General features: G+C 40.0%; 1 non-coding gene across 1 annotated transcript; it reads right to left on the bottom strand.

Annotated features, from left to right (window-relative positions):
- Nucleotides 1–9,709: 9,709 nt before the first annotated feature.
- LOC142182372 (small nucleolar RNA R71) lies at nt 9,710–9,814 on the bottom strand. Its single transcript, XR_012711208.1, has one exon. It is a non-coding gene; the product is annotated as a small nucleolar RNA R71 (small nucleolar RNA).
- Nucleotides 9,815–14,906: the final 5,092 nt, after the last annotated feature.

Below are 14,906 nucleotides of genomic sequence, written 5' to 3' on the forward strand. Positions count from 1 at the left end.
CAGATCCACCTACTTTTCCTGGGGTGTAGATGCTTCTCTTTTCCCGGATTTTGGGGATGTAGTAGTTTAGCTTTTTACTTTTGTTTCACTTTGCTTTTATTTTCCATTCTTTTGTACTTGTTCCGCTTGGCATATTTGTTGTATATAAAAGTGGTTTTTTGTTTAAGGATTGTGCAAATTTTACCTTTTTGCATTGAGTTATGGGTGTATTTTTCCCCGATTGTGTTTGATTTCGGGCATAGGTTTTCGAAATCAACCTTTTACCATGGGGGTTTCATAAGAGAGGGCCCTCTTATGTTTATGGTGGTCTTGCAGAGGACTTCTCCTGTTCATTCCGGCACTAGCATTTGATGTACTTGTTTAACTTTTAAATGATAAAATTAATTCATTGTTCGGACAATAAATTTCCATTACTTCTGGCTAATTTGTACAACTTATTTCTACGGGTTAGCTGCAGTCCCCGGTCCCGATATACAACTTTGTTCTCGGATTTTGTTGTCCCAGTTTATGTGGAAGTCATATTGCCGTATTCTCATATAATTCCCCCAATGTTCGAATGCAAAGAATGCGAATTTGAACACTGGAAGTTTTTCTCCTTTGAAGAATCAAAGTCCCGGTTGGATAATATTTGGTCCGATAACAAGATTCTCTTCCCATTAGGAACTTTGCTATAGAGCCAAAGATTACCTAACCACCCCAAGTGACTTGCACTCATGAACGGTCGGGTAATATTTGGCTCGATAGCAAGATTTATTTCCCGGTAGGAACTTTGCTATCGAGTAAAAGACTATCTAACCATCCCATAATGGCTCATTGCTTGCATGCCTTGTCATTTAAAGGTCTTATTTGTGCTGACGACGCTTTCTCTATAGTATGCTTTTCGTTGTTGCCTCATTAAAAATCTTGATCGAAAAACCCAATTGGGATAAAAACTGCACGAAGGGAAAAAGAGTGCAGAACATTCTTTTAGTATAGGCAGTGCTCATCAGCAATAATATCTTTTTGAGGTGTGTCACATTCCGTTTGCTTGAAAATTTTACTCCATCTTGATTTTGCACTTCGTATCCTTTCCTAGTGACAGCTAAAATCCGGTAGGGGCCTTCCCACATCGGATCCAACTTTCCTGCATTGAATTCTCGGGTATTTTAAGTCACTTTCCTTAAAACTAAGTCTCCTACTTTGAAATAACGGAGATTGGCCATTCGATTATAGTATCTTTCCATTATTTTCTTCTAAGACACCTTCCTTATATGTGCCAAATCTGACTAACAATGCTTCGTTGTTTTCTTCTTCGTCCACCCAAAAATATCTTATGGTATGTTCTCCCACTTCTACTAGGATCAAGGCTTCTACTCCGTACACGAGAGAGAATGGTGTCTCTCCCGTGCTTGACTTGGCCGTCGTAAGGTATGCCCATAGCAGTCCTGGTAACTCTTCGGGCCATTTACCTTTGGCTGCTTCTAATCTAATTTTAAGATTCTGAATAATCACCTTGTTCGTCGATTTCGCTTGGATATTTGCACATGGATGGTATGGCAACGATGTGATTCTTTTGATTTTCAAGTCTTCAAGGAATTTTGTGATCTTTGTGCCTATAAATTGTGGTCTATTTTCGCAGGCTATCTCTTTTGGTATTCTGAACCTTCAAATTATATTCTTCCATAGGAAATCAACCACTTCGCGCTCGCTAATTTTTTGGTAAGGATCTGCTTCAACCCACTTGGAAAAGTAGTCAGATAACTGGCAGCAGCAGACCGGCTATGTCCATCCCCCATTCATGAATTGCCAAGGCGATAAAACCAATTCCAATAGCTTTCTGGTTGATGCACCAATAGTGTGTGGCGTTGAAACTTATCGCTGTTATGAACATAAGCCTTAGAGTCTTGCTCCATCTGGTGCCAGTAGTATCCTGCCCTAATTAGCTTTAATACCAAGGAGTCCGCATCCGGGTGATTTCAGAAGGTTCTTTCGTGGACTTCTCTCATGACGTAATTAGCTTCGAAGGCTCCTAAACATCGGGCCAATGGGCCTTGGAAAGATTTTCTACATAATTTACCTCCCATGGAGCAGTATTCAGCTGCTTTAGTGCGCAGAGCCCGGGATGCCTTGGGATCTTTGAGTAGTTTCCCGTGCTCAAGATAGTCAATGATCTCATTCCTCCAGTCCCAGACCAAATTGGTCGTGATTACTTCATAATAGCCATCCACATCCAATACCGAATGCATAAGATGCACGACTGCACCGGAGTCTGATCCCTTCATTTCCGTGGATGAGCCCAGATTGGCCAGTGAGTCTTCTTCCATATTTTCCTCCCTCGGAATATGGGTTATTGACTATTCCCTGAATCGTACAAGCAGATCCTGGACTTTCACTACATATTGTTGCATGTGTTCCTCTTTGGCGTCGAAGATTTAGTATACTTGATTTGCTACTAGTTGGGAATCAAACTTGACTTCTATGACCTCAGAGTCCAGTCCCCTAGGCTAACTCAAGTCCTGCAATCAAAGCCCCATACCCGAGGACGTGATTAATACTACACCAAACCCCGACCCACTCACGTTGGAAGCTCCGTCTGTGAACAAGTTCCATACTCCCGATGTCGATTCTGACACCATCACCACTTCTTTGATAGCCAAAGGTAGTGGTCTAGGACTGAAATCTGCCACAAAGTCGGCCTAGGTTTATACTCTATGTCAAATTTACTTATTTCGACTGCCCACTTGGCCAGTCGACCTGAAAGATTAGGTTTGTGAAGGATATTTTGCAGGGGAAATATTGTCACCACGACTATCGGATGACATTGGAAATAAGGCCTAAGCTTTCGACCGACGACTAAAATATCTAGGGCCAATTTTTCCATTTATGGGTAGCGGGTTTCCGCTCCCGTTTAAATTTTACTAACACAATAGACAGGAGATTGCATACCTTCTTCTTCACAAAGTAGAACAACACTAACTGCTACCTTCGAGACTGCTAAGTAAATCAGTAACCACTCGCCTTCCTCCAATTTCAATAATAATGAAATGCTCGATAAATACCTTTTTAAATTCTTCAGAGCTTGCTGACATTCCGAAGTCCATTTGAAGTTGTTTTTCTTTTTTAGAAGTGAAAACAAGTGATGATATTTTTTCAAAGATCGGGAAATGAATCTGCTTAAAGTGGTCAGTCTTCCTGTTAATCTTTGAACCTCATTCACATTTGATAGCTGGTCAGGGATGTCCTTGATGGCTTTAGTTTTATTGGGATCGACTTCAATTCCCCTTTGTGACACCAATCTTAAGAACTTACCGGAGCTGACTTTGAATATATACTTTTTGGGGTTAAGCTTAATGTTGTGCTTCCTTAGGATGTCAAAGGTTTCGTGCAGGTATTAAAGATGATCATCTGCATTCAAAGACTTAACCAACATATCATCTATGTAAACTTCTATGGTTTTCCCTATTTTTTTCAAATATTTTATTCAAAAGCCTATGATAAGTGGCTCTGGCATTCTTAAGCCCAAAAGACATCACATTATAGCAATATGTGCCGAAGTTCATTATGAACGAAGCTTTTACCTAATCCTCCCAGTTCATTTTGATTTAGTTGTACCCAATATAGGCATCAAGGAAACTCTTCAACTTGTGCCCAACCATCGCATCAATCATTTGATTAATGTTTGGCAATGGCAATGAGTCTTTTCGGCACCCCTTATTTAGATCCTTATAATCTACGCACATTCAAAGTTTATTATTCTTTTTTTGAACTACTACTATGTTAGCTAGCAAGTCAGGATACTTTAACTCCTGGATTGAACCGATATCAAGCAATTGAGTTACCTCTTCATTGACGAATTTATCTCTGACCTTGGCAATAGGGCGTTTCTTCTGCCTTACTAGAGGGATGTTATGATCCAGGGTTAACTTGTGCATGGCCAACTCTGGTGGAATATCTGTCATATCCGCATGCAACCACGCAAAACAGTCAACGTTAAATTTAAAATTTCATAAATCCAGACATGAACTTGGAGTTTTGTCTTGTCCCCAAGCGGAACTTCCTCTTCAAGAATTTCTAAAACAATGCGACTTGCTCGAGTTCTTCCGTTGCGGATTTGGTTGCATCTGTTTCCTCAATTACTTAGAAATATCTTGGTACCTAATACGATTTCGACTCCTCCTCCCCCATGTTGACTTCATTAAGCTCGGAAGAAAGTGTCAGTTCCTATAATTGTTGTGCCACATGCTCCTTCCCTTTGCTACTGCAAATTGAGATCACGTTCATCACCCTTGCTGTCGGCTGATCTCCTCTTATTTGTTTAATTCCTTCTGGATTTGGGAATTTTAGAAGTTGATGGTATATTGATGGCACAAGCTTCATCTTATGCATCAACGATGTTCCAAGAATAATATTGTAGCCCATATTGTCACCCACTACTTCAAAAAGGGTCGTCTTTATTACACCTTCGACATTTGTGGGAAATAAATTTTCCCTTGGGTTGTCACGCTTGCTAAATTGAACTCGGCGATGAGCTTTGTGGCTAAAATAATGCTTCCGGTTACCTTGGATTCTCCATTGGATAATGATTGCTGAACTACCTGGGACCGCCAAAACACATTTAATTTTAAAATCAAAATCATTAAGAGAAATTACTAGTGCATCGTTGTGTGGTAGTAGGAGTCCATCTGTGTCGTCCTGTGTGAAGGTAATGTCGTCCTCAGTGACTTCTCAAAGTCTCCTCCTTAATGTCCCTCATAGTCGATGATAAGTAGGGACTTTAATTGCTTATTAGCACCTTTGTGCTCTTGTCTTAGTCTGAAAGTATCAAATTGTGTTCCCAAAACTAATGAAAATATGCAAATCGCAGGAGTGCTAGAAGTTTGGTCCCCCCATGATGAAATCCGACTAAAAAAAGGAGTGTTCCGAAGCACAAGGCAATAAAGGGCGCAAAAGCAAAGATGTGTGGTCCGCAGAAGAAATTGCGGACTGCAAAATTCCATCCACAGCCGCAACCCAAGCCAAATAGGCCAATAGGAAATTGATAGATGTGCGTACAACACATGAATTGTGCAGCCGCAATTCATGGTCCGCACTGACAAGTATTTTCAAGTTCAGAGAATGTGCAGAAGACCAAACCCTGATGCCTTGTAGAAGTGTGGACCGCACAAGAATTTCGCGGCCGCAGAAGTTGCTTCGCAGCCGCAGTTCAAAAATGTGCGGCTGTAGAATCCTCCTTCCTGCCAACCGAAGAAATCTGCGGATCACACATTAAATTATGCGGCCGAAAAACCTCCCGAAGAGAATTTTTTTTCAGTGATTTTTAGCCCAGTATAAATAGACGAGTTTCACAAAATTAGGTTAAGTTTGAACATTCAAAGTTGTTGTAGCCGTTTCCTTTTACTATTTTAGGATGTTTTAGATTATTTGAGTGTTTTAACATTAGATTTCATCATTCTAATATTTAATTATGAGTTTAATTAGATTTGTTTCTTTATTTTCTACAATTTTCATTATGAGTAGCTAGATTCTTACTAGGGTTGTGACCCAACTCTAGTGTGTATACCCTATGGGTGATTAATTTAATATTTGTTTATGATAGGGTGTTGATTATTTAGCCTAGTTCATGCTTCTATTTTAGAATTAATGGTTGCAAACATTGATTCATACCTATTTAACTTAGTCTCTACTTGATAAAGAGGGACCTAGTCTTGGATAACTTGGCTAACAAGGATTTGGGTTAATTGAGATATTGATTAACCTAATTAAAGGATTCAAGCTAGAGATAGTAAGGACCCGACTTGAGCTCATATCAACTATTCTATTTGATACCCATTTGTACTTGAGAAAGCCAAATTGGGCAAAATCACTCTCTGGCCGAGATATATTGAGTGGGTAATGTATAGTTGAGAGCTACAATATACCCCAATCAACAAAACAAACATTAACGTCTTTATCCCATCAGGCACACACCTAGGTTATGGTCACATCCCTAGGCCTTTAATCTATTTGGAAAAACCTCAAAAATATTCATCTCAAGTCTCTTTTCCTTAGCTTTCAATTCATTAGAGTAACAGTAGAAGTAGAAACAAAACTCTGTTATGGAATTAAAATCTTAGATAACCCACTCGCTTGCTTCAAATATATACTCCTAACACCCATCATAACTCTTTGTGGATTCGAACCCGACTCATAGTTGAGTAATTTATATTGCATACGACAATATCATATCTCTTATTAAGGTGTGTTATGTACGTTATCAATTTTTGGTGAAGTTGCTGGGAAGTTAAAACGGTGTTAGTTATTTATTTGGTTTTGTTTTTGGAATATCTTCTTTTCCTTCCGTTGTTACTAACTTGTGAAATAATTTTAGGTACAATTATGGCGGCAAACAATGAACTCAGAAATATGCCTTTGGGGGATGTAGACGTTGACGATGAGCAAGTTGAGAAGGTTCCTCTTGAACCTCAAAGCAATAGAAGAGGCCGAGTGCCTCATGACAATGTCCCCGCTCCACCCCCACCTCCACCACAAGCTGCTCCACACCGGGTGTTACCCAATGAAGGATATGCTAGTGTAATATTCGCTCCATGTATTAGAGCGGGCAACTTTCAAATCACCAATGTGATGCTCACTTTGCTTGAGCAATGGGGTTTCTTCACCAGTGCTCCGACTCAGAATTCGTATAAACATTTGAATTGATTTGCGGATACTTGTTAGGGGAGCAAATAAACAAATGTCTCCAAGGATGCATTGAGGCTAAGAATTTTTCCCTTCTCTCTAAGGGTGAAAGCTTTAGATTGGTTAGAACGATTATCGAACCATTCCATTCATACTTGGGATGAGTTGGCGGAAAACTTTATTGCTAAGTTCTTCTCTCCCAGGCACATGGTGACACTTCGAGATGAGATTTTAGTATTCAAGCAAGATCCAAATGAATAACTACACGAGATATGGGAGCTATATAGAACCATGGTTAAGGAGTGTTCCCACAATGATATGACGGAAAACATGATTCAACAAACCTTCTATCATGGAATTAACACAACCAACCAATGTGTAGTGAATTAACTTGCCAGTGGGAACTTTATTACTATGCCTTATGCGGAGACGTGTGAGATTTTGGATGAAATGGCGGAAACATCAATGACATGGCAATCTCTGGCCAATGTTTCACAAGGTGATATAAACATGATCCACCTTCATAAAGAATTGCATGACCATGGTCAAGCCACTGCCGAATTAACTATTACCATGAATCAACTAGCAAATACTCAACTTCATCAAATGAAAAATCCTAAGCAAGTCAATGCCATGGAAGGGGTGAACATGATAGTGAACAAGAGAAGGACCAAGGGTCCACAAGTGCAAAATAGAGTGGAGAATTATGTGCAAAAGGATAGTGGTTTTGATCAAGATGATTCTTATAATGAATAAGAAGAGTTGGTGCAATATGTGAACCACTTTCAAGGGAAAAGAAACAACTCCCAAGGCTAAAACCAACAACAATGGCGACCTTAAAACAATAAAGGCAACTGGAAATCTAACAATTAAGGAAATTAGAGTGGTGGAAACAATCAAGGGAATTGGCATAACAACAATCAAGGAAATTGGCGGGAAAACAATAAAAGAAATTGGGGGGAGGGGGTTAACAAATAAAGGTAGATGGAACAATAATCAAGGCAACATAGGGTCGGGTTTTCAAAGGCTCCCAATGTATCAACAACCGAACAACCCGCCTCCTTATTCTTATGATGTGTGGCTATAATTCATGGTTTAGCACATTATGTGTCTTGAATTATACATGCTTTAATAATAAATTACACTTTATTTGCGTGTAATGGAGTCTATTTTATGTGCAGGTGAATTGGAGATGAAAGTAGAGCAAAAGGGATACTTAAACGTTGAAAGTGTGCCTGAGAACAGTGAAAAGGGAAGACCTGGCGAGGCCAGGAAAAGGCCAGCCTTAACCAGGGTGTAGCTTGGCAAGGCTATCCAAAGGCCAGGCTGAGGCTGGCATTAGGCTGGCACAACAAGGCAAAGGCCAGGCTGAGGCTGGCGATGCCAGGCCTAGGGCGAGGTCCAGTCCGAGTTTTGAAGACTTAATTTGTTTCCTAGCTTGACTAGGATTTGACCTACATGTTTAGTTCATGTCCTAATCATATAAATAGACCCAAAAGCACCACTTTGAAGCACTTTTGAAACCGGAGGCAAGAATAGCTCGTGGAACACCACTTGGGAGTTTGAATCATCGATTTCTACATCCCTTTATCCTTACTTTGTAAGTCAATTATGAAAATTACTTTGGATATTGTTACTATGAGTATGAGTAGCTAAATTCTTAATCTAGGGTTTTGATGGAACCTATTGGACGATGATTTTCATGTTACGTTAATATAGATTTGCAGAGTATTCTCTCTATTTGTTCAATTATATCCTTATTGTTTTTGATTGAAGGGCCCTCAATTAACTATTCCTATTTAGTATGTATTAGTCAGGAGAGAGTGCATATTTAGGTAGTTATTGGACAACATCACTCCTAACGTATATGAGGGATCAATACGAAGGGTTTAAAAGTGGGATTAGGGATAACAAAATCTTGGGTGCGATGTAAGTGAGATGTACTTAAGGCTAGCTTGCGTAATTCGGGAGAATATGTAGTATATTGTTGTAATTACTTGGGAGAGAGTTTCGACAGTTAGAGTACTCATGATCGATTGGAAAGGATTCCAACAATAAGGGAAATCAGAACTTTAGATCATTCCAATTCTTGTCTACAACTCGTTCATAGTTAGTTCTTATTTATTGTATTTTTACTACGTAATATTATTAGTTAGTAAACATCCAATTTATTACTTAAACATTTTTGAAGATTAATTATAAGAATTTGTGTGAGTCCAATAGCTGTGTTTAATAGGTTAATTTCCTGTGGGATTCGACTCTGGACTTGTTAACCGAAATATATTTGCAGCGACCGCTTTGTCCTTTTTATAAGGCATAGTTGGGCGTGATCAAATTTTGGAGCCATTGCCAGGGACATAACGGCGTTATTACTTGCAACTAAAATAAGTGCTAAAATTCTTGGCGTAGTCAATTTTCTTCAATTTAAACCAAGTACATTGAAATTCTAACGTTTATAGTCATGGGTGTTAAAGGTGCATGCCTAGAAACTCCTCAAGAACTGTTGAATTGTTCAAAGCATTATCATATCCTGAGAAAGTTTTCAAGGCACTGAATCGTGCAAAAAAGAAGGGCAAATAGCAACAGAACTCAACGAAACAAATCGAACCAGACATGGATGACAGAGTAGAAAATCTAAATAATAGGAAAACGTGAATGACCCAAAAAATCAGGGTGTGGTGCCTCTTGTGCCAAAGCAGCATTGTATGATTGGGCACAACCCACCGCTTACAACCTAGCAACCGCAATTGCTCTCCCTCAGATAGAAGCAAAATTATTTCAAATCACAAACAACATGCTACATTTGTTGCAGAACAAGGGACTATTCTAAGGGTCATACATTGAAGATCCTCAGCAGCATCTGAAGAATTTCCTGTCGATATGTTCCACGCAAAGGAAATCTAATGTGACAACAATAAGGCCGTTGTTGTTTCCATTCTCAGTGACGGGAGCGGCTCAGACTTGGCTTAATTCACTCCCTATAAACTCTATCACTACTTGGGAGGAATTAGTCAAAGAATTTGTGAACAAATTCTACCCACCCAATAAGACTGCTCAACAATTGATGAGATTTTGAGCTTCAGACAGAAACTAATAGAAACATTACAAGAAACGTGGGAGAGATTCAAGGGTATGTTGGTTAAGTGTCCATATCATGCCATTCCAGAGCAGATGTTGGGCAGAGGTTTTACATGGGATTGGCAGATAGCTTAAAGGCCAATATTGATACTTCAGCAGGTGGAGAATTTTTGAGCAAAACATTCAGAGAAAGCAAGACCCTACTTGACAAGATGGCCCAAAATTCAGGATGGATGACAAGAGACTCACCAATCACTCCTATAGTTCACTCTGTGGCTTTAGACCCAACTAACTCCATAGCTGAAAACATGGCCACTCTAGTGACACAAATGAGTATCCTCACCAAAAAGATAGATAAATCAGGCTAGAAGCAGCAGGTATACATAGTTGATACAACTAATGGGGGTTTATGTACATCATTCATTAACCAACCATATGTTTGCTCGTGGAGTGCAGAAGGTGACAACTAGTAATATCAGGAAAATATGAACTATGTGGCCAACTATGGGTGACAAAGGCAAGGTGGTTAGAATTGGGTTCAGTAGAATCAACAATATAGACCAGCTCAACATCAGTATAACAACAACAACAATCATGGAGCCATGCGACCATAGGGTCAAGTGGTTCCTTACCAAAGGCAACATGGTTATAACAAGCAATATCAGCAAATGGATTATCAACAACCTCAACAACAATAGATTGTGAGACAAAATAATGGGTTTGCTAAACTTGAGGGAATGCTGATAACAACAATAGAATGTTGCAACAACTGATAAGGACCATTGGAAAATTACCTAAGAGAGTAGACTCATATGAATCAGCGATAAAGGGTATTGAGGATCAATTAGGACAGATTTTAATGGCTTTAAATAATTGTCCCCAAGGGACATTACCCGTAGACACACAAATCAATCCAAAAGATCAAGGCCTAAAACATCTTATGGTAGTATGTCTACGAAATGGTATAGACCTAGATCTGGAGCAATAAATTTCTTGCGTAAGCCGACCTACTGAAACACCGGTGCCAGTACCCATTGAGATAGATGATTCAACAAGGTTAACTGAGGTGATGGTACAAAATGCACAAGAGAACACCAGCAAAGAAAAAGAGGTTGCAAGAGAGACTGAGGTAGCAGGAAATGACGGTTGAAGCAGTGCATGAGCAAGAAAAAAATCAAATCACAGGGAAGAGGCGACCTCTAACACCATTCCCACAGAGGTTGGCCAAGTATCAAAAAAATGAGCAATACAAGAAATTTTTGGATATGTTGAAGCAAATTCAGGTAAACATTCCATTGATTGATGCCTTAAAGGAAATGCCTGGTTATGCAAAGATGATGAAGGACTTGATGTCCCATAAATTCGACTTTCAAGACTTGACCACAGTTACACTGACTCAGACATGTAGTGTTGTTATGACGAGACCCATACCTGAGAATATTTCTGACCTAGGGAGTTTCACAATCCCATGCACAATAGGCAACGATGTGTTTGCTAAGGCACTGTGTGATTTGGGGGCAAGCATAAACCTGATGCCCCTAGATCTCTACAAAAGGTTAGGCATTGGAAGAGCTAGACCCACATCCATGTTACTACAGCTGGCTGACCGGACAATGAAGAGGCTCTCTTGTATTCTTGATGAAGTATTAGTACAGGTTGGGAAGTTTGTATTCCCAACATATTTTGTCATTCTTGACTGTCGGGTTGACGAGGAAATTCCTATAATTTTGGGAGGACCATTCTTAGCCACTGGGAGAGCTCTAATTGATTGTGAAACTGGAGAGCTCAAAATGAGATTAAATGATGAAGAGATAACATTCAACGTACAAAAATCTATGTGGCAACCGAGTGAATTTGCTAATTTCTCTCTAATAGATGTCGTGGATGTCATCTTGGAGGAGGAAGATGAGACATTGAACACTAAAGACCCTCTAGCAGCCTGTCTCATGAACTTAGATGAAGCAAATGGAGAAAACTTGGCAGATTGGGTACTTGCTCTTAAAGGCCAAGGTTTTGGGAAAAGGGAGCTCGAATTTGAGCCTTTGCACTTAGAGGAAAGAAAAACTCCTCCAGCTAAGCCATCGATAGAAGAGCCGCCATAGTTGTAACTGAAGCCACTACCACTCATCTCAGATATGCCTTCTAAAGACCTAACTCAACTTTACCTGTTATTATCTCATCTAGTTTGTTAGATGTGCAGGCAGAACAACTTTTGCAGGTACTGACGGAGTGCAAGACTACAATTGGTTGGACCATTGAAGACATTAAGGGTATCAACCCGGCCTTCTGTATGCATAAGATTTTAATGGAAGATGGGCACAAACCTTTCAAGAACATCAAAGAAGGCTGAACCCCAACATGAAAGAAGTGGTAAAGAAATAAGTGATTAAGTGGTTAGATGAGGGAATCATATTCCCCATCTCTGACAGCAACTAGGTCAGCCCAATTTAGTGTGTGCCAAAAAAGGGTAGTATGACGGTGGTGAAAAATGAGAAGAACGAATTGATCTATATGCGAACAGTCATAGGTTGGCGAATCTGTATGGATTACAGGAAGTTGAACTTGGCTACCTGGAAAGACCATTTCCCACTACCATTCATTGATCAGATGCTGGATAGATTGGTAGGGACGTCCTACTTCTACTTTCTGCACGGGTACTCGGGGTATAATTAGATCTCTATTGCCCCGGAGGATAGAGAGAAAACATCATTCACCTGCCTTTATGGAATTTATGCCTTTTGGAGAATGTCGTTTGGCCTATGAGATGCACCTGCCACATTCCAAATGTGCATGATAGCCATCTTCACGGATATGGTAGAGGAAATAATGGAGGTTTTCATGGATGACTTCTCAGTGGTGGGGAACTCATTTGATGATTTCCTTATGAACTTTAGAACAGTATTGAAGAGGTGTATCGATATGAATCTGGTACTCAACTGGGAAAAATGCAATTTTATGGTACATGAAGGTATAGTCTTGGGGCACCTAGTGTCGAGTAAAGGAATTAAGGTAGATCGTGCAATGGTTGATATGATAGAAAAGCTTCCACCACCCACTTCTATCAAAGCAATCAGAAGTTTCCTTGGGCGCACTAGTTTCTATAGGAGATTTATAAAAGATTTTTCCAAAAAACCTAACCCCTTATGTAAATTGCTTGAAAAAGATCACCCTTTTGTGTTTTCTAATGACTGCAGGGTAGCATTTGAGATTTGAAGAAGAGACCGGTAACAACACCTATCATAGTTTCCCCTGACTGGGAGCAATCATTTGAGCTAATGTGTGATGCGAGTGACTATGCTGTGGGAGTAGTTCTTGGGCAGCAAAAAGACAAATTCATGCATCCAATATACTATGCAAGTAGAACTCTGAGTGGTGCCAAGCTAAATTACACAGTGACCGAGAATGAGATGCTAGCAGTGGTGTTCACATTTGACAAATTCAGGTCATACCTAATAGGCTCAAAGGTAATTGTTTATACTAACCATGCTACTCTCAAATACTTAATCGAGAAGAAGGAGTCAAAATCTTGCTTGATTCGATGGGTGCTAATGCTGCAAGAATTTGATTTGGAAATCCATGACCGAAAGGGAACGGAGAATCAAGTAGTTGATCACTTGTCTAGGCTGGAACGAGATGAGAAGAAGGTTGAGGTAAAAGAGATTGTGGAAACTTTCCCAGATGAATAACAATTAGCCACGAGTCTTGAGGAAGCACTATGGTATGCAGACATTGCAAACTACCTGGCGAGCAGTATTGTTCCTTATGACCTTTCCTATGTGCAAAAGAAAAAATTCTTTCGTGATTGTCGCATGTATTATTGGGATGAGCCTTATCTATTTAGGATTTGTATTGATAACATGATCCGGAGATATATCCCCGAGATAGACCAGTCTTCTATTTTGCAGGCATGTCACACATCATTATATGGTGGGCATTTCGGGGGAGTAAGGACAACTGCGAAAGTCTTGGAGTTGGGTTTCTACTGGCTAATATTGTTCAAAGATGCTAACTTATTGGTGAAGGGTTGTGATGAATGCCAACGAACCGGGAATATTTCCTGCCGACATGAGATGCCTATGAACCCAATTCAGGAAGTAGAAGTGTTTGATGTATGGGGAATTGATTTCATGGGGCTTTTCGTCAGCTCATATCGAAATAAGTACATGCTCGTCGTTGTGGACTACGTGTCCAATTGGGTGGAGGCTGCAGCGCTCCCTACAAATGATGCAAAGGGGGTAATTGGTTTTTTGAGAAAGAACATATTCACCCGATTTGGCACTCCAGGGGCAATAATCAGTGGCAGAGGCACTCACTTTTGTAATCGAGCCTTCGCGAAGTTGTTAGAGAAGTATCATGTACGCCAAAAGGTTTCCACCCCATATCATATGGGCAAGTGGAAGTTTCGAACAGAGAGATAAAGAGTGTGTTGACAAAGACTGTGAATGCTACTAGAACGGATTGGGTGAGAAAGTTAGATAATGCACACTGTGCTTATCGAACCGCTTTCAAAACTCCAATTGGCATGTCTCCATTTAAGTTGATGTTTGGGAAGGCGTGTCACTTACCGGTGGAGTTGGAGATAGAGCTTTGTGGGCATTGAGGCAATTAAATCTCGATATTGAAGCTGCAGAAACAAGTAGAGTCACAGAGTTGCACGAGCTTGATGAGTTTTGGTACCACGCTTTTGAGAGCACAAAATTATACAAGGAGAGAATGAAGATGATACATGACAAAAATATTATTGAGCAGAGTTTTAAACCTGGAGATAGGGTATTGCTATACAATTCAAGACTGAGGTTATTTTCGGGCAAATTAAAGTCAAGATGGTCAAGGCCATTTCGTGTGGTTGAAATTCATCCTACTGGTGCTGTAGAGATTGCTGCAGAAAATGACTCTTGCAAGTTCTGAGTCAATGGGCACATATTAAAACATTATGTAGGCATGGATGAAGCAAAGGTAGTGTAAGTGACTGATTTGATTGAGCTTCCGATGTTGAGCGTACCTTAAGTGCGCTTACCAGTGTCGTGTCGCGATGTTAAATCAGGCACTTCATGGGAGGCAACCCATTGGACTGTTGTATTCTTCGTGCCATGACGTTAACTAAGGCGCTCGTTGGGAGGCAACCCAATTCGTAGTTGATTTTTAGTGTAGTTAGAATTTTCCTTTTTGTTTTT

The sequence above is a fragment of the Nicotiana tabacum genome, chromosome 6, assembly GCF_000715075.1.
Source record: "Nicotiana tabacum cultivar K326 chromosome 6, ASM71507v2, whole genome shotgun sequence".
In the NCBI taxonomy this organism is placed as follows: Eukaryota; Viridiplantae; Streptophyta; class Magnoliopsida; order Solanales; family Solanaceae; genus Nicotiana; species Nicotiana tabacum.